Source organism: Hakea prostrata, chromosome 9 (assembly GCF_041222555.1).
Source record: "Hakea prostrata isolate BN-2017 chromosome 9, UWA_Hpros_2, whole genome shotgun sequence".
Classification (NCBI taxonomy): domain Eukaryota; kingdom Viridiplantae; phylum Streptophyta; class Magnoliopsida; order Proteales; family Proteaceae; genus Hakea; species Hakea prostrata.
The window spans coordinates 34,663,889-34,691,587 of NC_142608.1; positions in this window are offsets into that span (position 1 = coordinate 34,663,889).

Below are 27,699 nucleotides of genomic sequence, written 5' to 3' on the forward strand. Positions count from 1 at the left end.
AAAGAAGAAGAATTTAAAACAAAAATGAATAAAGTAATTTACTGTTATACTTACACTTAATTTTAATAATTGTGAAATCTGTTAAGTATAATACATTAGTATAATGAATTTAATAAATTTTATTAATTTTCTTAATTGAAACAAAACTTCATATAAGAAGAGGAAGAGAAAAGAAAAGAACGCAAACTTTAATACGTTATAATCAAAATAATAAAATACAAGAAGATTAAATACTTATTATGAAATTAACATCAGCAATATACTTTAATATATATTAGTATTACTAAAACTAAATATTTATATTGTTTCATTTATTATTGGATTGTTATCTCTCACTTTTTAGTAGCAATTGATACGGAAGTTTCCTACCTGACCGGGTCAGACCTGGCCGGGGCTCCACATACCTTAAGTAGGGATAAGAGCCGACTGGCTTGTCAAGGCGTAACACACGCTGGACTAATGTAGCAACCGTTCTCGATGAAGAAGGTCAACCCAGTCATTGATCGAGCGGGACCAACGACATGGAGGCATAATCTCAGGAGAAACAACAGCCTCCGTCGGGTAGACTTGCCAAATACATAAAAGGTAACACTTACAGTATAAGAAGAGGGACATACCCCTTCGGTAAGCATCCAATACATTCTGAGCATAGTTTTGTGTAATCCTTGCACGAGATCTTAGTCTGTTCACTGTCTGACTTAGCCATCGGAGGCGGTTGCCTAGTATTCTAGCCGGCCCGCATCTAACCCTTTTTGCAGGACTCATCGTCTTTGGCTTGAAGGAAAGCTTAGTCAGGAGAAGCATCAGCATCAGTATAACTGTTACGCATTAGATATAGAGTTGAGACTTGATCTTACGGGAGAGATTTTCCAAAGAAGAGAGAGAGAGAGAGAGAGAGAGAGAGAGAGAGAGAGAGAGAGAGAGAGAGAGAGAGAGAGAGAGAGAGAGAGAATTCATTTCTAAATTTCTTTTGATTTTCTAAATTTCTTTTGATTTTAAACTGAATCCATTCATTGTAATCGTTTGTCCTAGTTTGTGTTGTATTGGACCGCTCAAAACATTGCGATATTGCGATATTGAATCTATCATGAAGGCAAATGAAAATCTTTCATGTATATCTATTTGTTTGAACCATTTCGTATTTGATCTATGTTGCAAGTGAGAATCCTTCATGCTATCTACAAGTTTGAACTGTTGTGTTTTATTTTGATATGTTGCAAGTGACAATCCCGCACTATATCTACACGTTTGATATGTTGTTTTTTTATTTGATATAAATTGCAAGTAATAATTCTTCATATTATCTATACTTTGAAATATTGTATTTCATCTTGATATGTTTTGCAAGTGAGAATCCTTCATGTTGTCTACAAGTTTGAATGATTGTGTTTTATTTTGATCTATATTGCAAATCATGCGTTATATCTTTATGTTGATTTATTGTCTTTTATAAATTTTCATGAATATCAAGATTTAGCATTACATTTTATATTGCATTATATATAAAAAGAAGAAGACATAAAATTTTCCATTTATCATGGTCTGATAGAGAATTGGATGGATTGATAGGGTTGTGTAACGCACGCAGGCCACGTAATGGCGTGGATCAATTTTCATCCCTTCCTATTGGGAAAACCCATGATAACACTGGAGGGATCAACACACATATCAGGGCTGCATAACACGTGCAAGCCATGTAACGGCATGGGGTATCATGTGTTGAATCCCAAATGGAACAATATGCATGTCAAGGCTGTATAACGCGTGTAGGCCATGTAAACGGCATGGGGCATCGTTTTGTTTCCAAATAAGATAAATAATCATTTTGTGCATTAGCATTATTGCATTATTTATTTTAATTTTATTGTATTTCTTGTATTATTTCGATACGTTATTTCAAATATGTTGATATCTTGCTGGATTTGATCTTGCTAAGTTTTTCAAAACTTACCCAATATTTTTCTCCAGATGGTGAATGTGTAGGGCATGATCTTGAGGAATTGGGTCGTGAGACAAAAGAAGCCCATCTTGGTGATGAACCTCATTCATATATTATTTGTTAAAGACATAAAATATGCTATTTATCTATCTTTAAATAATTATGTAATTGGTAGTGAAATGTTTTATTTGATAAATGTAATAGTCAAACCCTTTATTTTGGATATTTTAAAATAATGGAAATATTTCAGTTTAAGAATGACTTCCACTGCTTAAATATTCTAAATTCTTCGAGTTCAATTTATGGTCGTTATCACGGCTGGTTCGCTACCTAAGGGAAACTGATTCTTGGGTTAAGTATCGACCTAATTTCTCATATTGGGAATTGGGGCGTTACAAAGGGAGTTCGAATTTTCAATTGATATAATTCCTGGAGCAGCCCTTATTTTAAAAGCTCCATATCGGATGGCTCCAACTGAGTTGAAAGAACTCCAGACCCAGTTGAATGAGTTGTTAGACAAAGGGTTTCTTCAGCCTAGTGTTTCACTTTGGGGAGCTCCGGTCTTGTTCGTGAAGAAGAAGGACGGTAGTATGCGGGTGTGCATAGATTACCGAGAATTGAAGAAGTTGATGATCAAGAATAAGTATCCTCTTCCAAGGATCAATGATTTGTTTGATCAACTGAAAGGTGCTGCTATTTTCTCGAAGATCGATATGAGATCTGGATATCATCAGTTGAGAGTAAAGTCTAGTGACGTCTGCAGGACCGCATTTAGGACCAGATATGAACACTATGAATTCAGCGTCATGCCTTTTGGTCTTACTAATGCTCTGGCAGCATTCATGGATCTGATGAATAAAGTATTTCAGGATGTCTTGGACAAATTTGTGATAGTTTTCGTCGATGACCATATGATATATTCAAAGAGCAAGGAAGAACATGTACAACATTTGAGTTTTGCCTTGCAGCATTTGAGAGAGAAGAAGCTGTATGCCAAATTCAGCAAATGTGACTTCTGGTTGTCTAAATTTATGTTTTTGAGTCACATTGTTTCTGCTGAAGGTATTCCGGTGAAGGTTAAAGCTGTGGCAGATTGCAACAAACCCAAGTCAATCACCAAGATTTGAAGTTTCCTTAGTATGACTGGTTATTATAGGCGCTTCATTGAGAATTTTTCCAGATTATTGGTCCCTATAACAAAGCTTACCAGGAAGGGAATCAAGTTTGAGTGGAATGAAGCCTACGAAGAGAGTTTTCAAGAACTCAAGAAGAGGCTGAGTAACGCTCTGATGTTGACAATACCAGATGACTCTGGAGGTTTGATAGTGTATACCGATGCCTCTAAAGTTGGTTTGGGTTGTGTTTTAATGCAACATGGCAAGGTAGTAGCTTATGCTTCCAGGCAGTTGAAGAACTACGCGCATAACTATCCTACTCACGATTTGGAATTGGCTGTAGTGGTTTTTGCTCTAAAGATCTAGCGTCACTATTTGTACGGTGAGAAGATAGCATTTTCACTAACCACAAAAGTCTCAAGTATTTCTTTACCCAGAAAGAATTGAATATGAGACAACAAAGATGGTTAGAACTGGTGAAGGATTATGATTGTGATATTCAATATCATCCAGGGAAAGCTAATGTGGTTGCTGATGCTTTAAGTAGAAAGAGGAATCGAGAAAGTGAAGTTCTGGCATCTCTGAGTAAGCCTTTGTTGTGCTCCATTGTCAAATTTAGACTTGAGATTGTGTCAGAAGGTTTCGATGCTGTTTTGTCACCTATATCAGTTCGAATGAGTTTGAGAGATAGAATTGTTGCTTTGCAATCAACTGATCCAGAATTAAAGAAGAAGATTGATTTAATTACCTTGAAGACTAAGGAAGTGGAAGGTTTTTCCCTAGCCTTTGATGGTGCTCTTGTTTTCAGGGAAAGAATTTGTGTTCTAGCGGTGGAAGACCTCAGAAATGAAATTTTGACTGATGCCCATCAGTCCATCTTCACCATTCATCCAAGAAGTGTAAAGATGTATCATGATTTGAAGGAATATTTCTAGTGGCCTGGCATGAAGAATGATGTGGAAGACTTCATTGCTAAATGTGGAACTTGTCAACGGGTGAAAGCTGTTAGGCAGCCTTCATCTGGTCTTTTGCAACCTCTTCTCATGCCCAATTGGAAGTGGGAGGACAGTGCCATGGATTTGTTACAAGTCTACCCCGAACCAGTAAAGGGAATGACTTGGTATGGGTGGTAGTGGACCGACTGACTAAATCGGCTCACTTCATTTCAATGAAGATCACCTATCCTATGGACAAGTTGGTCAGGATGTATGTGGATAATGTGGTGAGATTGCATGGTGTACCAGTTAGTATTATATTGGATAGAGATTCAAGGTTCACCTCCCATTTCTGGAATAGTTTGCAGAAAGCCCTAGGAATGGGTGGAAGAATCATCCTAACTTTTCATGGTCTCAAGGGCAAAACCAAAATGGATTAAGCAATTATTCCACACAAAATCACTTTGGTGCCCCTAAAAAACAACGTGCCCAATTTTCTCATAATCCAAATGTCCAGTTCCCTCAAGCCCCAAATTTCCATAATGCCAATTTAGCTAGGCCTGTCAATCCACCTATTGTGTCTCATATGTCTCACATTGCACAAAATCAATCATCACTTAGTTTCAAGAGAGGTAACAATCAAGAGTTTTCTCGTCTCTCTTCCTTAGAGAAGAATATGGAAGTACTTTCCAGCACCTTCATGACTTCTATGCATAATATGGAAAAACAAATTTCCACTCTTGCAAGTGCTTTGTCTGAGCGAGAAAAAGGTAAAATGCCTAGCCAACTTGAGTTAGATCCTAGGATTCAGATTCAACAAAGACCACCAAATCAAGTTAACCAAGTTGAATCCTCCCATTCTTCTTTAGCTTCAATTAATTCTGTGTCTGCATTGAGAAGTGGGAAAGGGTATTTAACAGGTGAGTCACATATTAATGAAAAGAGCGAGATTAGTGACCACTGTGATGAGGAGAATGTTCAAATATTTCCTAATAAAAGTTTATCTGAGGAACCCATAGAAGTTGAGGATGAGCCAGTTACTTTAGTAGTACCTAAGTTTGGTGAACCACTATCAGAAACTATGAGAAAAGAGAAAATTTCAAATGAGAGTCCTTATGTTCCTAAGGCCCCTTATCCCAGTCGTCTAGTTAATAAGAAGAAGACTGCAACTATGGAGAAAATTTTTGATGTCTTCAAAAAGATAGAAGTGAATATCCCTCTTTTGGATGCCATATCCCAGATCTCCGCCTATGCGAAAGTGTAGAAAGATTTATGTACTCATAAAAGAATAATTAGCATTCCCAAAAACGTGTTCTTGGCAGGTAACATTAGTTCCATAATTTCTCAACCTGTAGCAGCCAAGTATAAGGATTCAGGGAGCCCTACCATAGCTTGTGTCATAGGCAATACACACATTGAACGTGCTTTACTTGATATTGGTGCAAGTGTGAATCTTTTGCCTTACCATGTTTATAAGGAATTAGGATTGAGAGAATTGAAAGCAACTAGAACTACTCCTCAGTTGGCAGATAGGTCAGTTAAGATTCCTAAAGGGATGGTTGAAGATGTTTTACTGAAAGTGGGAGAACTTATTTTTCCAGTTGATTTCATTGTGTTAGATACTAAACCTTTTTCAATCAAGGATGAAATCCCAATAATTTTAGGAAGACCATTTTTGGCTACTAGTAACACATTAATCAATTGTCGAAATGGCCTCTTACGGTTATCTTTTGGAAATCAAACTATAGAGTTTAATATGTTCAGGATAGGGAAACAACCACAAATAGAAGAAGAGATCAATATGCTTGAGGAGTCTTTGGATTTTCCTAATGATGTGATTACCAACTTTGAGATTGATTTTGATTATGAATTTAAAAAATGTATGGATATGTTGGATTATGATAGTGAAACTTTCTTTTCTGAAGTCTTAAATTTTCACACACCTTCGAAGCCTATTAAACCTCTATCCATCTCCATCTCCATTCCCAAGCCCTCAATAATTGAACCCCCCCCCCCCCAAGCTAGAATTGAAAGAGTTGCCTTCTAATTTAAAGTATGCTTTCCTGAGACAAGATAATCATCTTCCTGTTATTATTGTCTCTGATTTAACTTCTGACAAAGCAGAAGAGTTGATCACACTGTTGAATGATAATAGAGAAGCATTGGGTTGGTTTGTCACTCATATCAAAGGTCTAAGCTGTCACGCCCTCCCAGCCGGTACCCTATCTGGCATACCCGAGAGTGTGATCCACAGCCCGAAGATCAGGTATCGAGTGATCAACCTCCCACATAAACAATAACATAATCATGAACAATCAAAACAAGAGTGCGGAAGATAAATCATAGATCCAATAAAGAAAGAATGAATCATAAATGAATCAGAATAATAGATATAATCAGAGTATCAAACAGATAAGTAAAGTGAAGCAAAAATCCCACTTTACATCCAGCGGAAAAGTAGCTCTAAAGAATAAACTAGACAAAATCTAATCCCAGTAGCAAGTACATTGGGTAACTAAATTGTTCTCCACTTTATAGACAACATCCTTGTAAGTGTAAATCTCATAAATGGCACAAGGACGCTTCCACTCAATGGTCGGACTAAGCATCGTACGGAGCATAACCACTCGTGGGATCTTCAGAGTAATTGTGGTAACCGCAATCACCTTCCTGGAGATATGCCTCTTCGCCTTGCGCTTCTTCATAGGGACCGTCATAGTACTCAGACCTGCAGGGATAGTCTAACAACATTGTACAATAAAGGAATGAGTTTCAAAGAAACTCGGTAAGGCGATTAAAAATCCATAATAACATAAATGGCGGGATTCCGGAACAAACATAAATGCAATATGATATGAGACAAACAATGAATGAATGAATCTAACTCTATGTATGCTGGTCTCTATTGGCAGACATGCTTTAAGTCATAGCACCGTACTTCCTTAGGAAAGTCCACTCACATCCTCAACCATTTAAGATATCTTGGATTCTCTCACGGATCATTTCACCGGTCTTGAGCAGCCGATTGGTAATGGGTCCTTCATCCCTCGGGACAAACCTTGGCGGGGGTTAAGTCAACACACTCTCTCACAACCATTTGGTATAAGTGCTCTTGGCGCATGTCAGGGTAAAACCTAGCCAAATGCAAGTCTTCTACTTAGTTACATCAAGTCAGATCCAGATACGTCCATTCCTCGTCCCTGACGATCCTTTCCGGTATCCTTCACACTAGAGTCAGCATATCCTATGGCACCGACCAACTCGGACTACGGACTCATCAACCCTATTGGTTATCCACATATGGTAAACGGGAAGCTCTCACGTCCTCTCACGGGTTGGTTACCGGTCTTAAGCGCCCGTGAGCCCAAGTCTAACCATATGCAACCCTACCAATAAATGGCCCCCACAATGTGATTCCTGTCCTCTCACGGGTTGGTTACCGGTCTTGAGCGCCCATGAATCCCCATTGCTACCACGGGTCGTTCGGTCTCAATACCCCTCCGATTAGGGTCTGACATAACAGGACATCCTAGCCAAACACTACTAGACAAATCCTAGATATGTCATCCAACAGTTTAGGAAGGTGTCCAGAGGGCATCTCCGGAAACATCCCATAATATTCCCGTAGTAGTCCAAGGACAGAAGTGTCAAAAGGACACCTCTCCTTTCCAAACCATACTTAAGCATACACATGCATCAATTCATATCATCACATATATGGTAACTTCATATATGGAAAGAAATCAATAATTACAATCACTTGTATAACATTGGTAAGTAAATCATACATGAATCAATTTAATATGAATAAGTAATGCTACTGTAATCAAAGTTATGCAACAAGTAGTATATCATTGTAAGAATCTAATTTAGGAATCATATCTATGATATTCAAATATAGAAACTAGATTCATGCTATCTATGTAATTAAGGAAATAACCATCCTTACCTTTTATAACTCGCAAAGGAATCCTAAGAAATCAAGTAAGATCTCGGCAAACTTGAGAAGAAGGTCCTAAACAAGTATATACAACATATTAGGAAAGATCCCTAACAGAAAAGATACCAAAACATCCAACATAGACCAATTCTGGAGTTGATGTACTCATTGGTCGAGTGGATTGGTCGAGTGGTCCAGTCGACCAATCAGTCGACCAATGCAGACGATAACCCTAAAAAAACAGAGTTTTAAGATATGAAATCCGAATTTGGTGGTTCAAAAGGGTACTAATCAAGGGGTAGACTACATCAGTAGTATTCTAACATATAGGGGACCTCAAAACACTAATCCAATCAAGATATCAAGATCCAAATTAGGAAACAAAAAGTTACCATAATTAAATCAATCATGGATCTTGATGAATTTGAAATAGAAAACAAAGACAAGAACAATAGGAGGATGGATCATTGCTTTCGGTAATGGTATCATGAAAACATACATAGATCTTCATGGAATAAGGCTTAGAAGCATAAATCTAAATAAGGAAATAAAACCTACCATATATGTAACTACCATGCATCATGAAGAACACATAGTATGGTAGAAGAGAACAACTAGAAATCTATAGATTATGGATCATGGAAAGAAAACACAGTAATTAACTACTAACATGATCAACAAAGAAGATCCAAAGAGATCAGAATTCAGATTAGAAGTTTAATCAAAGATTAGATCATGGTTTGATCATGATTCCTTCAAAAGCTTGCAATGATCATGGTTAAGATCATTGTTCTAGCCTCAAATCCTTAGGATGATCATGAGAACATGTTCAGAGATGTTTGCAACAGAGAATGCAGCATCTCTTCTACTGTCTCAACTCAAAAAGGAAAGAAAAACAAAGATGGAGGAGAAGAAGAGAGAGTAGACATACCTTTTGATGCAAAAAGAAGAGTTTCGACGAAGATCCGTCAAGAAAACACCAAGGATGCAAGAGAGATGACTTGCAGAGGTCTTTGGTTCGTTCCAGAGGGTTTGGAGGCAGCAAATACGAAGTGGACTCGAGATTGGACTTAAATAGAGCAAGAACAACCTAATTGCCAAAGACAACACTCATTGGTCGAGTGGATTGGTCGACTGGCCCAGTCGACCAATCAGTCGACCAATGCTGACAGCAAGACCAAAACAGGGAATTGAAGGTCCAGATCAAATCCAATCCTAAAGGGGTTTTGCACACAAGTCAAGTGACTTACCTAACAGGTAGAAATGCCTTCAAACCAAGATAGAGAGCACTCCAAGTCCATCAACTAATCAGATCTTCATCATGATTCAGTTTCCATAAATAGAACCTCATCATCAACTTTCATGGATTCAAAGCCAGACACCAAGTCCTCTACTGGGATGGCCCAAAGCTGACTTCTTACTTTACTTCGGGTCATCGGACCTACAAATAACAAGGTTTCCGGGTCAAGGTTAGGGCTGGGTTTTACATAAGCTCTTCCATTGAACAACATCATATTTATCTTATGAAATATGCAAAACCTTCTAGAGAACCTCAACGTATGATGAGAAATTTTTTTAACATTGTGAATGTTTTTCTTGAGATCTTTAGATATGATTTTTCGATTCATGGTTTTTCTTATTTGGAGTGTCTTTCCCATCATACATTGATATTGAAGATAAGACTAAAGCTTCCCATGATAAGCACATCTTGACTGAAAGGTATACCCCTCATTTGTCTTCCATCTTTAGCATGCATGCATTGAGGACATTGCATTGTATAGCTTCGTTGTAGATTTTAACTTTAACTTTTGATTAGTATACATATTATTTCAATTGCTATGATGTGTGAAATGAGAGTGATTTTGGTACCCATCATGAACACATAAAAACCCTGTTGAGAGGAAGGTAACTTGTATATATGTTGAGATGAGACCTTCCTTAGAAAAATAAAAGGCCCTTAACTTAAGGCGTTGGGACATCTATGAGTTTTGTGGGTCCTTGTTTCTTTGGCTAGAAGTTGAGATCAATTTCGTGTATGGCATGACAAAAGAAAAGAAAAAAAAAAGAGTAGAAAGTAAAAGTTGAATTCCTTGGAACTAGACAGCTCACTCCGACTCAGGAATCGAGGTGACTTGATCGAAACTCTTAGGAAGGAGATTATTGAAAAGAACTCTCGCATCACTGTCTATGTGGGCATATGCAAAGCAAAGCTACAAAGTAACTTGGGTTTCTGGTGTTTGCTCCACCATGTCATTCAAGCCAACCGTAGTGGAGTAATGTAGAGTTCACTACGCAAAAGAAAAGAGAGAGAAAAATACAAGTGTCATCAATGCCTTGGTAAAATTGTTTGGTCAAAAATACTTCAAAACCTTAGTCCTTGTTCCCCTTACTTTATGAGTGGTTTTGCTTAAAGGAGAGGTGTACTTGAAAGATATAAGGTGAGTCTTTGATTGAGATATATGCTAAGTCTCAATAATCAATTTGGGGTAATAAAGTGTGGGGGATCTTAAATCGATGGTGAGAAAAATTGTCATAGCTATTGATTTTGTATAAGTACTTACAAATTGTTAGAGGTTGAATTTGCAATGTATATTTTGAGCTAAATTGGAATTTTGGATGTATATTCTCTGCAAACATCCACGAGACAAAACTCGCCCTCTAGGGGTAACCTAGTGGTTTAAAGGCCTGTTGCACATGCTAAGTGTAACCGTGATTCCTATGAAAGTGAGTTAGGATTTATTTTGTTGCACTAGTTTCTTACATGCATTTGTTTAATTTTTGCTTGAGGACAAGCATAGTCTAAGTGTGGGGGAATCTGATGAGCACATTTATGTGTGAAATCTTAGGGCATAAAGCATGCATTTTATACACTTAGAGTGGAGTTACCTTGGGTTGATGTTGTTTTTGCAGATTTTAGGACTTTTCAAGATTTAAGCAAATATTTGGAGTTTTGGGCTTGAATCATGCTATTTTACACGTCAAGAAGTCCATTCAAATTCGAAAATGCGAAAATGGGCCTGATCTGGAGCATGATGGGCTAGAGAAGTGTGATTATGGGCCAACTCCGAAATATTGAAGAGATAAAGAAGGCAAATTTGATCTACGGCTGAGATTTTAAATCAAATCTATAGAGATATTCTTGAGAGAGTCCAAATGGAAAAGAGTCCTTGCATACCTCAATATCTTATTTCCTATCTTGGATTTAATTAAAGAAAGAAAAAGAGGAAAAAGAATTATATTCAGAAAGAAAAAGAGGAAAAATCCCGTTGTTGAATGCCTTTGTCCAGTTTCGATCAAACCCTTCATCGAACGGCCATCCGATGTCCGATCGTGCTGATTTTTGGAGGAGAGCTTCACGACTACTTAAACCTCAAATTCAACGGTGGAATTATGCATCTGATCTCTATAAGTCAGCGCGATTAGTACGTCAAAACCCTAATTGGCTGAGTCACATAGAAACCCTGAGTTTTATTCAAATTCAGTCGTGCTTCATATCTCATGTAAACTCTATAAAAGGAGAGCATACTCCATCAAAGGAGAACATGTCTTAGAGCTTAGTAGAAGCATTCTTTCTTCTCTCTTCAGTTTATTTAGGCTTTCTTTAGTTTTCTTTGCTTGCATTTGTGAGATTTTAATTTCTAGATTGAATGTTTAGGTTTAATTTTTTTTTATGTAATACAATTCAAGTTCAAGTTTCAAGTTCAAGTTCAAGTTTATAGATTCGTTTTTATCTGGGTCTAGCAATTGCAGATTTAGATCATTCTAGATCTAGATCTGGTTGTTAGGGTTGGATGAGATTTGAATCGTTTGTTCAATTCACAAGTAAGTAACCTTCTTTATTAATCTTCTCTCCTCCCTCCATTCCCGCTTCTATCTACCCCTCCATATTCTTAATTTAGGATTTACTTTCAGTATTTACTTATTGTTCTCCCATCCCCTGGATCCTTGATCAGAGATGCCTACAGTAGTGCCTTTCTTTGGTTAAGGCTTCCTTTTTACTTTCTGCAATTTACTTTCTGTTATTTACTTTCTGCAATTTACTTTCAACATTTATTTATTGTTCTCCCTTCCCCTGGATCCTTGATAAGAGATGCCTACAGTCGTGCCTCTCTTTGGTTAAGGTTTCCTTTTCCTTTTATTGCTTTGTTTATTACTTTGTTATTTACTTTCTACACTTTTTTTTTTTTTTTCTTCCTTCTTTAATATCCATTCCCTTGATCGGTGGACTGTAAGCTACGGCAAAGGGTCCACGGTCAAAGTCATTATTATTATACTCCCCTTCCCTTGATCTAGAACTAACACTCGGATCACTTCCCTTTTCCTTTTTATTTTTATTGTTCGCATTTTTTTTTCCTGTCTTTTATTTAAGCATTGATTGTGTTTATTTATTTTTCGTTTCAATTCGATTGCATTAGACATAGATTATGATCGTTTAGTTTGGTTAATTAGTTAACAAAAATTGAATCATTCCACTCTCGCATTACTATTAAGAAGTTGAATTATAAGTGGCATATCTCCTTGAGATCGACCCGTTAGCTACACGATACCGTGCGCTTGTGGTTACTTTTAAATTTCACAAACACAGGACTCCTTTGTATTGGGATGAAGTTGGGGAAAGGGATGTTCTCGGCCCTGATCTAATTGAAACCACAGGTACTATGGTGGATGTGATTAGAGAAAGAATCAAAACTGCCCAATCTCGACAGAAGTCATATGCGGATAAAAGAAGGTCAAATCTGGAATTTTAGGTTGGAGAGCGAGCATTTTTGAAGGTTTCGCCTATGAAGGGAGTCATGAGATTTATTATCAAAGGGAAGTTGAGCCCTAGTTACATTGGACCCTTTGAGATTACTGCGAAGGTTTGACCAGTAGCTTACAGGTTGGCTCTTCCTCCATCTTTAGCTGGTGTGCATGATATATTCCATGTATCTATGTTAAGGCAATGTTTAGCAAGCTCTGAGCAGTTGCTCCAGCATGAACCTAAATGTTTGAGTGCGGATCTGAGGTATGATGAAGAACCAGCAGAAATCTTGGACCGAAGGATAAGCAGTTGAGGAATCGGACTATACCTTTGGTGAATATTAGATGAAAGAATCATTCATTTGAGGAAGCATCTTGTGAAAAAGAAGATGAGATGTGGACCAAATACCCCCATCTTTTCGGACTTACAGGTATGTTGCAATTTCGGGGATGAAATTTCTTTAAGGGTGGAGGGATGTAACAACCCCCGTAATTCTAGCCCGGAATCTATATTGCAGGTCCAATAACCCAAAGGTCAAGCAGGATTAATTTGTAGAGTCTCCGGACTGAAGTGCATGATCCATACCCTGAACCCATGGATCTGGATTAATGAAGAACATGCCTTGTTGGGAAGTTGAATCACTGGTAGAAGTGATAAAGTGTCTGGAGATGTCCGGAATGAAGGTAAGACCTCCCACATGTGTTGATTAGGGTTAGGTTAAGGTTGGGATTCAACCCCTTGAGCAAAGCACCCTTGTACAACAATGTACTAGGGGGAGGTTGTCACATCCACCTAGCTGGTACCCTGCCAGGCATACCCGAGTATGTGGTCCACAGTCCCGAAGATCAAGTATCGAGCAACCATGCCTCCCACATATGCGATAATACAATCATGAACAATAATAATCAAGGTAAAAGCATATAATAAAAGAAATCATGAATAAGATAAGAACATATAATCAGAGTGCGGAATAAAGATGATACCAAAAGTATAAATATAATCTCAAAAGGAGAGAGAGCGATCAGAAGTCACTCCCTCAGTGGCAGCGGAAACTAGTCAAATCAAGTTAAGTTACATATCCCAAAATGTAAAGAGTATATCAATGAATGTTAAATTAAAGATCCAAGTTCCAAAAGAACAACATAAATCTTAAGCTAGGGTCTCCTCGGTCTTATACAATGTGTCTTCATAAGTGTACACGAAGGAAACTAAGCAAGGCCTCTCCCACACCAAAGTCAGGCTAATCTTGGTATGGAGGGTAATCACCCTCGGCACCTTCACCGTAACTTTCATAATGGCCAAGACTTTCAGTGTAGTATGCGGGATCTTGGTCCGTCTCAAAGTATGAGCCATCGGCTTCTTCAATACCTGCAGAGAAGTCTAACAAAACAATTGCACGGAAAGGAGTGAGTTCAAAAGAACTCAGCAAGGCAGTTAATCCATAATGCATAAACCATATGATACAAGTCATAACATGATGCAGGATGATATGAGGCACATGATACAAATATGATACTAATTCTACACATGCTAGTCTCTATGGTAGACATGCTTTAAGTCATAGCACCATACTTCTTTAGGTGGGTCTCAATCACTCAAGCCGGGTAAATGGGTCCTGAAACCTTCCGGACAATCCATGGTTGGGGTTTAAGTCACCGCTCTCTCACATCACCATTGGTCTAAGTAGTGGTGCATGTCAAGGTGAAGCCTAGCCCAATGCAAGTCTTCTACTTAGTCATATCATGTCAGATCCAGATACGTCCATTCCTCGCCCTGGGCGACCCTTTCCGATATCCTTTACACTAGAGTCAACATAGTCCCGGACTACGGACTCACCAACCTTATTGATCATCCACAAATAGTAAACGGGAAGCTCTCACGTCCCCTCACGGGTTGGTTACTGATCTTGAGCGCTTGTGAGCCCAAGTCTAGCTATTTGCAACCCTACCAATAAATGGCCCCTTTTGAGTATCCATAGTATGATTTATGTCCTCTCACGGAGTGGTTACCGGTCTTGAGCACCCATCAAACCATGCTATTACCACAGGTCGTTCGGTCTCAATGCCCTTCCGATTCGGGTCTGATACAACGGGGATGTCCTAGCCAACACATCTGACAAATCCTATGTATGTCATCCAATAATCCAGCAAAATGTCGATGGGCATCTTCGGAGAACATCCCATACTATTCCCTCCGATGTCCAAGGACAGAAATGTCAAAAGGACATTCCCCAATCCCAAATCATACTTATCCAATCACATTCTCAGTTCATCATATCATACATACATGATATATCATCATATTGAAAGATACATCATAACATCACATGATTAAGTATATAAGTAAATGACAATAATGAAATTGACATGATAGATAAAGTAATTAAACATGGTGCTACTGTCATAAGGTAACTACAATAGTCATATGATGTCTAAGTACAACCAATAAGCTGAGCCTACTAAGTTGCCAACATCAGTGTAACAATCACATAGTCTATGCCATATGGGTATAATCGTCCTTACCTTCAGCCGTGATGATGATAATCCAATAATCTTAGAAGGATGATCCAAAGATGGTATTAAGACCCTAGACAAACATAAATGAAAGATTAGAAAAGAAATCGGGAAAATCGGAGGTCGAACAGATCAAATTGGCGAAGCACACAATTCAGCAATTGATTGGCAGACTAGCTTGGTTGACTGTCGACCAATCAGTCGACCAAGTGAATAGTGTCCGAAGCCAAATAGTGATTTTTGGCTCAAAATCGATCTTCCGGGGCTCGGATCATCCGAAACTTGGAGGGATTCATTGTAACAGTATAAGAACACTACATAACAAGAATTAGCCTAATCCAATGGCCCAATTGAAAACCCCCAAATTGAAATCATATGTTCTAAAGACAGGAATCATAGCATGACTTGAAATCAAATGAAATTGCATTGGAATTGAATGAATTAGCTAGGGGAACTGATGGGCAATGGATTAGAATCATATGCTAGCATAGCATAGACATTGCACACTATAAACCTCAGTTTAGAATAAGAACACATGAAGTTAAGAAGAAAATCAAAGTAATGCATATGCAAGGATTGAAATGAGAGCATAGCATCAATGGAAATAGAATGAGATCAATGATTAGCTAAGAGTGAACACTTGGAGTGATGGTTGCAAGGTTGCAGCATCAGCTCCAAGGTTGTAACTACAAGAAAGAAAAAGAAAAGAGTAGAATAGAGAGTGAGAGTGAGAGTGACGAATCATACCTTGAATGTGCAAATGGAGACAAAAGGCAATGATTGCAATGAATGGGGGAAAGAATCCTTCACAAACACCGAGAGAGTGCCTTGGGAAGCTCCACTCTCGTTCTCAGTGGCCTAAATGAGTATAATAGGGTTCAAAACACGAGAAACACTTTAATAGAGAGAGGAATATCCAAAAAGCATCTTTTTCTCGGATTTGTACAACCATTGGTCGACTGGCCCAGTCGACCAAGCATGTACATCAAGCTTGATCTAACGAATTGAAAGGCTATACGGGTCCGAATTGACTTGGGTTTTCTCCTACAAGTCAATAAACAAGTCTAGAGTTGAGAAATACCTTCGAAACAAGACCGGATGTGAAATCCAGCCCAAACCTAGCCTGGACACCCTATCTATTTTGGGTGAAGAAAGGTTAATTTAATGTTACATCTTGAAGTTAGACCTTGATTTTAGTGTTCTATCTCCTTCTTCTCTCTTTTCTTCTTCTTACTATTCTATCTTGATGTTTTGATTATGGAGAAGGTGTTACACTACTATAACTACCTATTCTCTAATCTCCTTATGTCTTAGAGTGAACTCCCAATCACTCTATGCATTCCTTGAAACCACATGGTGAATCTCCTCAATTCTTCACTGATTTTGGTTGAGTTTTGGACAGCATGATCACTCTACTATAGCTTCTTTTCTAATTAATGTTTAACATGTTTGACCTTAGCCTTACTGCTGTTCTAATGTATTTCATCTCCTTGAATCAATTCCCCTTTCTTTCTAGCCATTTTAGCCTTCTATGTTGACCATTGCTGTAAGCATTCTAGTAAGTTTCTATCTTAGTGGAAGCCCAAGTATGCTTTCAATTTCGAGGACGAAATTTTTTAAGGGGGGGAGATTGTGAGATCCCACCTAACCCTAACCTTGTTGTTGTACCAAATGTATACATACCATATGCATTGTTCAATTTATTCTCTGCCGTATGAGTTGCCTAGTTTCGTTTGGTAGAAGTTTATCCCAAAGCTAATCTATTCTCTCCATGATTTCTTCTTGTGCCTTACATTCCCTTTGATAGGAGGATGATCTTAAATCATTCCCATGACTAATCCTTCTATCCCTTCTATTCTATAGTGGATCTTCATACACTCTATAACCTTGTGAATTCTCCACATGATGATTTCGAAGACAAATCAAGTGTGATCTTCATGATTTGTTATTCCTTCTAATTGTTTCAAGACTTCAAGCTTTTCATCTCCTATTCTTCAATCAAAGATGTGTAATATCTCTTGTGTTGTATTGATCTACTCCTGCTATGATTATTCTTTGAGATTGAGATTATGAAGAGGATGTTGCATCCTTGCAACATATTGATCCTTGCAACCATCTCTTCTACAATCTCCTTTCATTCTTAAAGTTTTATGATCTTCATATTAATCTTCGCCATGATCCTTGGGAAATCTTCATGAAGCCATGATCATACTTCCGATTCAGATATATTCCTTGTTTCCTTACATAAGACTTATTGTTATTTGTTTTTCGTGGACTTTGAGAGAAGGAAGCCAAGATAATAGGAAAGTACCCCAGTCTTTCGGAATCCAGGAACTCTCCCAATTTCGAGGACGAAATTATTTTAAGGGGGGGAGAATGTGAAATCCAGCCCAAACCTAGCCAGGACACCCTATCTATTTTGGGTGAAGAAATGTTAGTTTAATGTTACATCTTGAAGTTAGACCTTGATTTTAGTGTTCTATCTCCTTCTTCTCTCTTTTCTTCTTCTTACTGTTCTATCTTGATGTTTTGATTATGGAGAAGGTGTTACACTACTATAACTACCTATTCTCTAATCTCCTTATGTCTTAGAGTGAACTCCCAATCACTCTATGCATTCCTTGAAACCACATGGTGAATCTCCTCAATTCTTCACTGATTTAGGTTGAGTTTTGGACAGCATGATCATTCTACTGTAGCTTCTTTTCTAATTAATGTTTAACATGTTTGACCTTAGCCTTACTTCTGTTCTAATGTATTTCATCTCCTTGAATCAATTCCCCTTTCTTTCTAGCCATTTTAGCCTTCTATGTTGACCATTGATGTAAGCATTCTAGTAAGTTTCTATTTTTGATTCCTCTCATTCTAGGATTAGTATTCTTATGATTTTCTATTTAGTTATTCTTGCCTCTGATATGTTCTTGATATTCCATTAGAGTGAAGCCTTGTTCTCTCTAATTCTTCCCTTGAATCCATGATGAGTTTTCTATGAGAACCATGTTGTTTCCAATTTAGAAACTCATGTTCCCAATTTATAAAGTACTGATTTTTGGACCATGGATGATGTCAAATGCATGCTATATAGTCTTATTATGTTTGTGTGAAGTTCCCTTTCGAATTTCGGATCAATCGGACTTCAAACGAAGAAGTTATGACCAAAACAGTGCAATCTGTACCTTGCTGTCTCCATTGGTCGACTGATTGGTCGACTGGGCCAGTAGACCAATCCAATCGACCAATGAGATCTGTTTTTCAGATTTAGGTCTTTGTTGCTCTATTTAAGTCCAATCTCAGGATTAGTTCGTCTCCTCTGCCTCCTAAGCCTCTGGAACAAGTTAGAACTCCATTCTAATCAATTTCCTTGCATCCTTGGTTGATCTCTCACAAGAACTCAAGTAATCTTCTTCCTCTTGCATCAAAGGTATGTCTACACTCTCTTCTTCTTCTCCATCTCTGTTTTTCTTTCCTTTTTGGGCTGACATAGTAGAGAAGATGCTGCATTCTCTGTTGCAAACATCTCTCTACTCATCCCTCATGGTCTTCCTAAGGATTTATGGCTAATGCAATGATCTTAATCATGATCAATGCAAGCTTTTGAAGGAATCATGATCTAAATCATGATCTTGTCTTTGTTCATCTTTTGATTCAAATTCTGCTCTTCTTAGATCTGTTTTATTGATCATATTAGTAGTCAATCGCTGTGTTTTCTTTACAAGAGTTGTAACCTATCAATCTCTAGTTCTTTCTTCTTGATCATACCATGCTTTCTCCAAGAACCATAACTGATACATTTATGGTAAGTTTTGTTTCCTTATTTAGATTCATGTTCTTCAGTCTTAGATCTATTTTTCTTGAAGATCTATGCATGCTTTTCATGATTTCTTTATCACAATCAATGATCCATCATCCTATCGTTCTTGTCCATGATTGTTACTATGAATTCTTCAAGAACCATGATTGATCTAATTATGGTAACTTTTGTTTCCTAATTTGTAACTTGAAGACTTGATTTGATTAGTGTTTTGAAGTCCTCTATATACTAGGATACTTTCATAGTAGTTTCCCCCTTGTTTGGTACCCTTTTGAGCCACCAAATTCGGTTCTTTATTCTTAAAACTCTGATTTTGTAGGCCACTGTCTCTGTTGGTCAACTGATTGGTCGACTGAGACAGTAGACCAATCCAATCGACCAATGAGTACAGCAACTCCAGATTTGGTCTGTTTTGGATGTTTTGATATCTTTTCTTTTAGGGATCTTTCCTAATATGTTGTATACACTTGTTTAGGACCTTCTTCTCAAGTTTGTCAAGATCTTACTTGAATTCTTAAGATTCCTTTGCGAGTTATATAAGGTAAGGATGGTCACTTCTATAATAGCATAGATTGTGTGATTTTAGTTTCTATATTATAATCTTTCGGATTTGTTACCATAATTAGATTCTTTTATGAATATATTACTGCTGTATTTACTTCAATTACAGTAGCATTATTTACTTGCTTTCTTTAGTTTATGAAAGTCTTTATTTGTCAACTGTATATGAGATGAATCTTATTATGGTATATTTTCTATATACTGTAAATGTGTATGATATGATTGATTTGTGATTTTGATTGATTAAGTATGGTTCGGGAAGGAGAGGTGTCCTTTTGACACTTCTGTCCTTGGACAACTACGGGAATATTATGGGATGTTTCTGGAGATGCCCTCTGGACACCTTCCTAAACTGTTGGATGACATATTTAGGACTGTCTAGTAGTGTTTGGTGAGGATGTCCCGTTATGTCAGACCCTAATCGGAGGGGTATTGAGACCGAACGACCTGTGGTAGCAATGGGGATTCATGGGCGCTCAAGACCGGTAACCAACCCGTGAGAGGACAGGAATCACATTGTGGGGGCCATTTATTGGTAGGGTTGCATATGGATAGACTTGGGCTCACGGGCGCTTAAGACCGGTAACCAACCCGTGAGAGGACGTGAGAGCTTCCCGTTTACCATAGGTGGATAACCAATAGGGTTGATGAATCCGTAGTCAGGGACTATGAGGACTCTAGTGTGAAGGATACCGGAAAGGATCGCCAGGGGCGAGGAATGGACGTATCTGGATCTGACTTGATATAACTAAGTAGAAGACTTGCATTTGGCTAGGCTTGACCCTGACATGCGCCAGTACTTAGACCAATGGTGATGTGAGAGAGCGGTGACTTAACCCTCAGCCATGGAATGTCCCGAGGGATGCCGGACCCACTACCAAAAGGCGTTGTGTGATGAGACCTTCCCAAAGAAGTACGGTGCTATGACTTAAAGCATGTCTGCCAATAGAGACCAGCATACATAGAGTTAGATTCATACATTCATTGTTTGTCTCATACCATATTGCATTTATGTTTGTTTTGAAATCCTGCCATTTATGTTATTATGGATTTAACTGCCTTACTGGGTTTCTTTCGAAACTCACTCCTTTTGTACCATATCTTTTGTTAGACTTCTCTGCAGGTTTGAAATATGATGACGGTCCATATAAGGAAGGGCAAGGTGAAGAAGATGAAGACTGAAGATGAAGAAGAGCAGACTGAAGATGTGGATTAGATTTCTCTTGTTTCTTCTAGACTTATCTTTTACTTTACTTGTATTAGCTTAGAGCTTTACTTAGATTTTGATCTACCTTCGGCATATGTTGTGGAGTATATTTCCGCTATACTCTACAGTTGTCTTTTGATTTGGTATCATGTTTTCGCACTCTGATATTCCTAGTGATTCTTTTGAGATCTTTTCTTGAATTTTATTATTAACTTATTATAATACAATGATTTGTTCTTGCTTTTGATTATGTTATTGTGCTAAATGGATATGATTGTTCCTAAACTTGATCTTTTGGGCTATGGATCACTTCCCCGGGTAATCCAGATAGGGTACCGGCTGGGAGGATGTGACACCGGAAGTGCATCAAGCACTTCAACTAAGCTTCCCCTCTTCTAGGTGCAGTTTCTCATAGAACACTAACAATGTATCCAAGTAAGGGGCTTCACTGTCAATATCCATGGGCTCCGAATCATACATCGGTCTTTAACTTTAAGGGCCCACAAGTCTCTTCTTCCACCACTCCGGGTCTTCGGACCTACAAACATCATGGATTCTGGTCAGGGTCAGGGTTAGGATAGGGTTGGGTTTCACAGCGGTTGCTTAAGGCGGTTGATTGAACCAATCAACTGCCCCAAGCAACCGTCAGGTCCTAGTTGCGGGTTTTTGCCCTAATTTGCCCCCAGACTCCTATAAATAGCAAGCCCTACCCTGTTAACGTATTATTATATTAAGGATTGCTATTTTGGGTGGTTAGGAGGCAGTGGAGACACTCTGGAAGGTGAGCAAAGCAAGGTTTGAGATTTGGAGCTATTTCCCCTTGTGTTTGTGAAACGTGAACCTGCATTCACCTCTTTCTTTTCCTTTAGCATTGGGTATCTCACCACCTCCGAGAGGTATCTCACCATGACCATCGCTATTGGATCCACAACGTCCACTTCTCAAGGTAACCATTCTACAAAAACTGAAAACATCAAAAACACCGAATTTCGAAGTTTCAACATAATCCACATGTCCAAATGAATTGAAAATTTAAATCATGCTTAAATACATCCATTTAATCATCAAACAATAATCCATAGGACAAAAATCACATTTTCCAAAAATCCAACAGAAAATGAGGTCACTGGGTCCATTGGTCGATTGATTGGTCGACTGGCCCAGTCAACCAATGACTCGACCAATGCTCACGGATTACGAAAATTCGTATTTTAGGCCTCATTTCTTCATTTCAACTTCATTCTAAACATTTCAAAAACGAGAGGGAGCTCTGGGGAAAGGCTTCTAAAGGTCTTCTAAGTGTTCTAGGAGTGATTTGGTGCTTCAACAAATACACCACATCACACATTCATCTCATACAAGGTAAATCCATCATCTCTTCTTTCAAATACAACTTCTCATGCTTCCATTTCCATAGAAATCATGTTTTACTTGTATCCATTGTTAGAAATCATGTTTAGGAATACTTAGAAACATATTCCCTAGGTTTTAAACACGATGCCATGCATAGACAACATGTTCTAACACATTCTTGCACGTTCACATCGCTTTCGTAACCGAAATCGTTAACTTTAGAAAAATTTTGATTTCTCACAAACCGCTTGGAGTTTTCGCACGAAATCAAATGCTACATGCTTGAAATGATATTGTAGATATGCCCATGTAGTTTGATTTGACCAATTCCAACTTTTCAAAAATTCAATTTTGCCCTAATTTGCAAAAATCCCTAAATTTCTTCTTGCTGAATTTTCAACCTTTCACCAAGTTTTCGATCGATTTTCTTCAAATAACCTTCACGATCATGCAATTCCAAGTATTGTGCACATGCTAGTATCTTCAATTCGAATTTTCCCCAAATTTGAAAATTTCCGAAAATTACGAAAATGCCTTTTTGGTTGAAATCTTGAAATGGTACTAACTAGTAATGTCTTTTGTCTCTTCCATAGACATACACTATGCCAAGAGGTGGGCGAGGACGAAGGCGAGGTCGTATGGTAGGGGCACTCAAAGGTAGAGGTCAGGTACCTTCACAGCCTAGACGGAGGGTTCGACGGCCCGACAGATTTGATACTCCACAGGCCGAGTTTCTATACGAGGCCTACTTCAGCTATTGCAGTATCGAGTTCGGACGTCTACTTCACCTACGACAGCTCAAGGTGTTCAGGATTCGTCAAAGATTTGACACTATGTAGTGGAGTCATCTCTTCACTGAGGATCTGCCAGTATATCCAAAGCTAGTGAGGTTATTCAATAGCAACCTGACATCTACAGAGGAGTCTAGAGGTCCAGGACATCCTCTTCGATTGGTCCTCAGGAGCAGGGTCTTTCAGACATGGATCCGCTTCTCCATGAGGGCATTGGCTGAGATTCTACGGGTACCTTACTATCCATAGCAGTGCGTTTGGATACCTGCGGGATCAGGGATAGACAATCACTTGCTGTCGTACGAGCTGCACGAGATATGCTCTACTCTATGGGATGATCGATGATGCTACACTCCGCAGAACAGCGGGCAGATGACAGATTCAGCTCGGATCATCGGTAGTATTGTCGGCCGAAACATCATGCCGAAGGCCGGACACCACCATCCGGTCATAGTGATGGAGGCCTTGGTCATCTGCCGCATTTACATGGGCTTCCAGATAGACTTGTCTTACATCATTCAGCAGGCCATGCTGGATCTGGTACTGTGTCCTAGTATGCGGAACCTTTGCTATAGGAGGCTTCTGACTTTGATCTTTCGGCACTTCGGAGTGAGTTTTGAGGATACACCGGTGGACACTGGAGCACTGGGGTATATGATCGAGACTAAGACCATCCGACTTATGAAGCTTAAGCAGATAGAGAGATCTCCTGGTCCAGAGGGTGAGGACGATGAGACAGAGGAGGAGGAGGAGGAGGAGGAGGAGGAGTCTGATGATGGAGGAGAGGATGTTGGTCCTGATAGTGATGATCAAGCCGGGGATAACACAGAGATGCATGAGGCTGAGCCTGAGCATCACGAGATTCCTCATGCAGTTCCAGAGACTTTAGATCTAGGTGCACAGATGAGATCGATGACTTCCATGCTGGAGAGGATGGGAGTCAGACAGGAGCAGATGTTCAGCACCATGGAGATGAGGCAGGAGAGGATAGAGCATCAGGTGACTCAGTTAGTAGAGGAGTTCAGAGCTTTCAGAGATCAGAGCAGATCACCTAGATAGACTGTACTTAGGATTTCCATTTATGCATTATCAAATGTAATTGTTGTAGAAACTTTTGAAATTAATGAAATTCACTTTGTTTCACTTTATTATTGTGTATTGTGCACTTTTCTTTTATTACATTAAGTGACATTTGTTTAAGTATAATTATGGTATATTATTCCAAAAGTCTAGTTATGCTTCATTAATTAAGTTTCTAATCCAAGTGTCCTATTTTTCACTTCTAAGAGTAGATGAGTCATTTCAGATCTATGACTAAGGAATGTTCCGTTATTGTTTATTGTGGTAAGGATTTCTTTGAACTTTGGGCTCTGATACCACTCTGTCACATCCACCCAGCCGGTACCCTACCTAGCATACCCGAGTGTGTGATCGACAGCCCCGAAGATCAAATATCGAGGAAACCATCCTCTCACATAAGCAATAACATAATCAAGAACATAAATAATCAATAAACAAAGTATAAATGAGAGATCCAAATAAGGAAGGAATAAAATCATATATCATCAGAGTACGAAATGTAACAATAATATCAAAATCATAAAGTAAAGTGAGGCAAAAATCTTACTCTACCAACAACAGAATAGTAGTTCAGAAAGAAAGGAAAAGAGATCAAAACTAATCCCAATAACAAGTACAATGAGTAACTAAATCATTCTCAATCTTATAGAGAACATCTCTATAAGTATAAATCTCAAAAATAGCACAAGGGCGCTTCTACTCTATCGACGGACTAAGCATTGTACGCAGCATGACCACCCGCGGAATCTTCAATGTAATCATTGTAACCGCAATCACCTTCTTTGAGATATTTCTCCTCTCCCTGCGCTTCTTCATACGAGCAGTCATAATACTCTGAGCTTGTAGATTAATCTAACAAGACATAGCACAAAAGGAGTGAGTTTCAAAAGAAACCCAGTAAGGCAGTTAATCCATAATAACATAAATGGCAGGATTTCAAAGCAAGGTAAGATGCAATGTGATATGAAACATATGATGCATTATGATTCTAACTCTATGTATGCTGGTCTCTATTGGCAGACATGCTTTAAGTCATAGCACCGTACTTCTTTAGGAAGGTCTCATCACACAACGCCGTTTGGTAGTGGGTCCGGCATCCCTTGGGACATTCCATGGCTGGGTTTTGGTCACCATTGATCTAAGTACTGGCGCATGTCAAGGTAAAGCCTAGCCAAATGCAAGTCTTCTACTTTGTTACATCAACTCAGTTCCAGATACGTCCATTCCTCGCCCCTAGCAATCCTTTCCGGTATCCTTCACACTAGAGTCCTTATAGTCCCTGACTACGGACTCATCAACCCTATTGGTTATCCACATATGGTAAACGGGAAGCTCTCATGTCCCCTCATGGGTTAGTTACCGGTCTTAAGCGCCCATGAGCCCAAGTCTATCCATATACAACCCTACTAATGAATGGCCCCCACAATGTAATTCTTGTCCTCTCACGGGTTGGTTATCGGTCTTGAGCGCCCATGAATCCCCATTGTTACCACGGGTCGTTCGGTCTCAATACCCTTCCTACTACAGTCTGATATAATGGGACATCCTAGCCCAACACTACTAGACAGCCCTAGGTATGACAACCAATAGGTTAGGAAGGTGTCAAAGGGCATCTCCGGAAACATCCCATAATATTCCCGTTGATTTCCAAGGACAGAAGTGTCAAAAGGACACCTCCCCTTTCCAAACCATACCTAATCAACTACAATCATCAATCAATCACATCACAGATATAGTAATTCCCCATATGGAAAGAAATCAAGAACATGATCTAGCTCATATATATACTTGGCAAGTAAAGTCATGCATAAATTAAATAATGTAAACAAGTAATGCTACTGTAATTAGAGTAGTTGCATCAGTAGTACATCAATATATGAATCTATTTATAGAAATAAATCAGAGAGATTCAAATATGGAAACTAAATCATGCAATCTATGAAATTAAAGAAATAACTATCCTTACCTTAATTACTTCACAAAGAATCTCGAGAATCAAGGAAGATTTTTTCTAAACTTGGAAAGGGATCCTAGACAAAGTACATACCTTATTAAGGAAGATCTACAGAAGATAGGAATCAAATCAACCAAAAATAAACCAAAAAGTGGCTACTATCTTCATTGGTCGATTGATTGGTCTACTGACTCAGTCGACCAACAGAGTCAGTGACAGACAAAATCAGATATTTCTAATCCGAAATCCAAATTTTATGATTCGAACTCCCACCAGACAAGAGGGAATATACAATGATAGTGTATTGGTCTATAGAGGACTTGAAAACCCTAATAACATCAAGTCTTCAAGTCACAAAATAGGAAATAAAACTTACCATAAATAGGTCAGTCAAGGTTCTTGGAGAAATCATGGCAAAATCATGGAAGGGAAACTAAAGAATGATGGATTACTAATCTGATAAAGAAATCATAGAATACATGTATAGAACTTCTAGAAAAACAGATCTAAGGTCTAAGAACTTTGAATCTTGATATGGAGAAAATATGATTGAACCGGGTTCATACTTGGTTTGACCCTCGACCCCGGTCGAGACAGAGGGAATTGACTCGCTCCCGACCGAACCGGATCCGAAGATAGCTTGCTTGAGGAAGAAAACTAATTCAGCTACAAGCACGCCCTAATTCAACTTATGGATTAGGTTAATCACCCTAATGATGGCAGGCGCAAATTGACGGCTGTTTCTTATCATTATCGAAGGGATAATCATTGCATGACCTAGAGGTTATCTCAGGAGTCCTCTACTAGTCCAGACTAGTAGAAGTCTATCGCTCAACGGATCTAACTGTTAAGATCCAACGACTACCCGAAGAAGGCTGGAGTACATCCAACGAAGGAGATTCGAAGGTACACTCTATATAAACCTCACTTGCCTACGAGGTGAGGGACTCAGATTCACATACACACTGGTAGACGTAAACTATCAGAGGCTTATGATCTAGATCACCTTTCCAGTTCTTCATTCCTTAGCTCTGTGCTTCTAGCATAGCCGTTTGTGATTAAGTTCATCAAATGACTTAGCCTTCGGAGGTGGACTCCCGACCCCAGCGGTCGGGCCACGTCTGACGCTTTCGTTTTGCAGGTCTTCACGAGGAGATCTAAGGGCTGAGCAGATTTTGGACGCATCATTTGGCGCCGTCTGTGGGAAAGACTTGTAAAGCCATGGTGACTAGATCAGCAACAGCCGCAGCAGCCGCTGCACAACGCGATTCCGGTGTTCAAATCCCTGGAGTGAATAATCCAGACATTCCCTAGGGAAGCCAATATCCTCTTGAAGTAGATGGTGGTCAGGGAGGACATAATCCTCCAGATACATTCCAAGATCAATTGAATCAGGTATAGATTCAACTCTTGGAGGTGTAAAACCCAGCCCTAACCTTGACCCGGAAACCTTGTTATTTGTAGGTCCAGTGACCCGAAGTAAAGTAAGAAGTCAGCTTTGGGCCATCCCAGTGGAGGACTTGGTGTCTGGCTTTGAATCCATGAGAGTTGTTGATGAAGTTCTATTTATGGAAACTGAATCTTGATGAAGATCGGATTAGTTGATGGACTTGGAGTGCTCTCTATCATGGTTTGAAGGCATTTCTACCTATAAGGTAAGTCACTTGATACGTGTGCAAAACCCCTTTAGGATTGGATTTGATCTGGGTCTTCAATTCCCTGTTTTGGAATTGCTGTCTGGACCAGTCGACCAATCCAA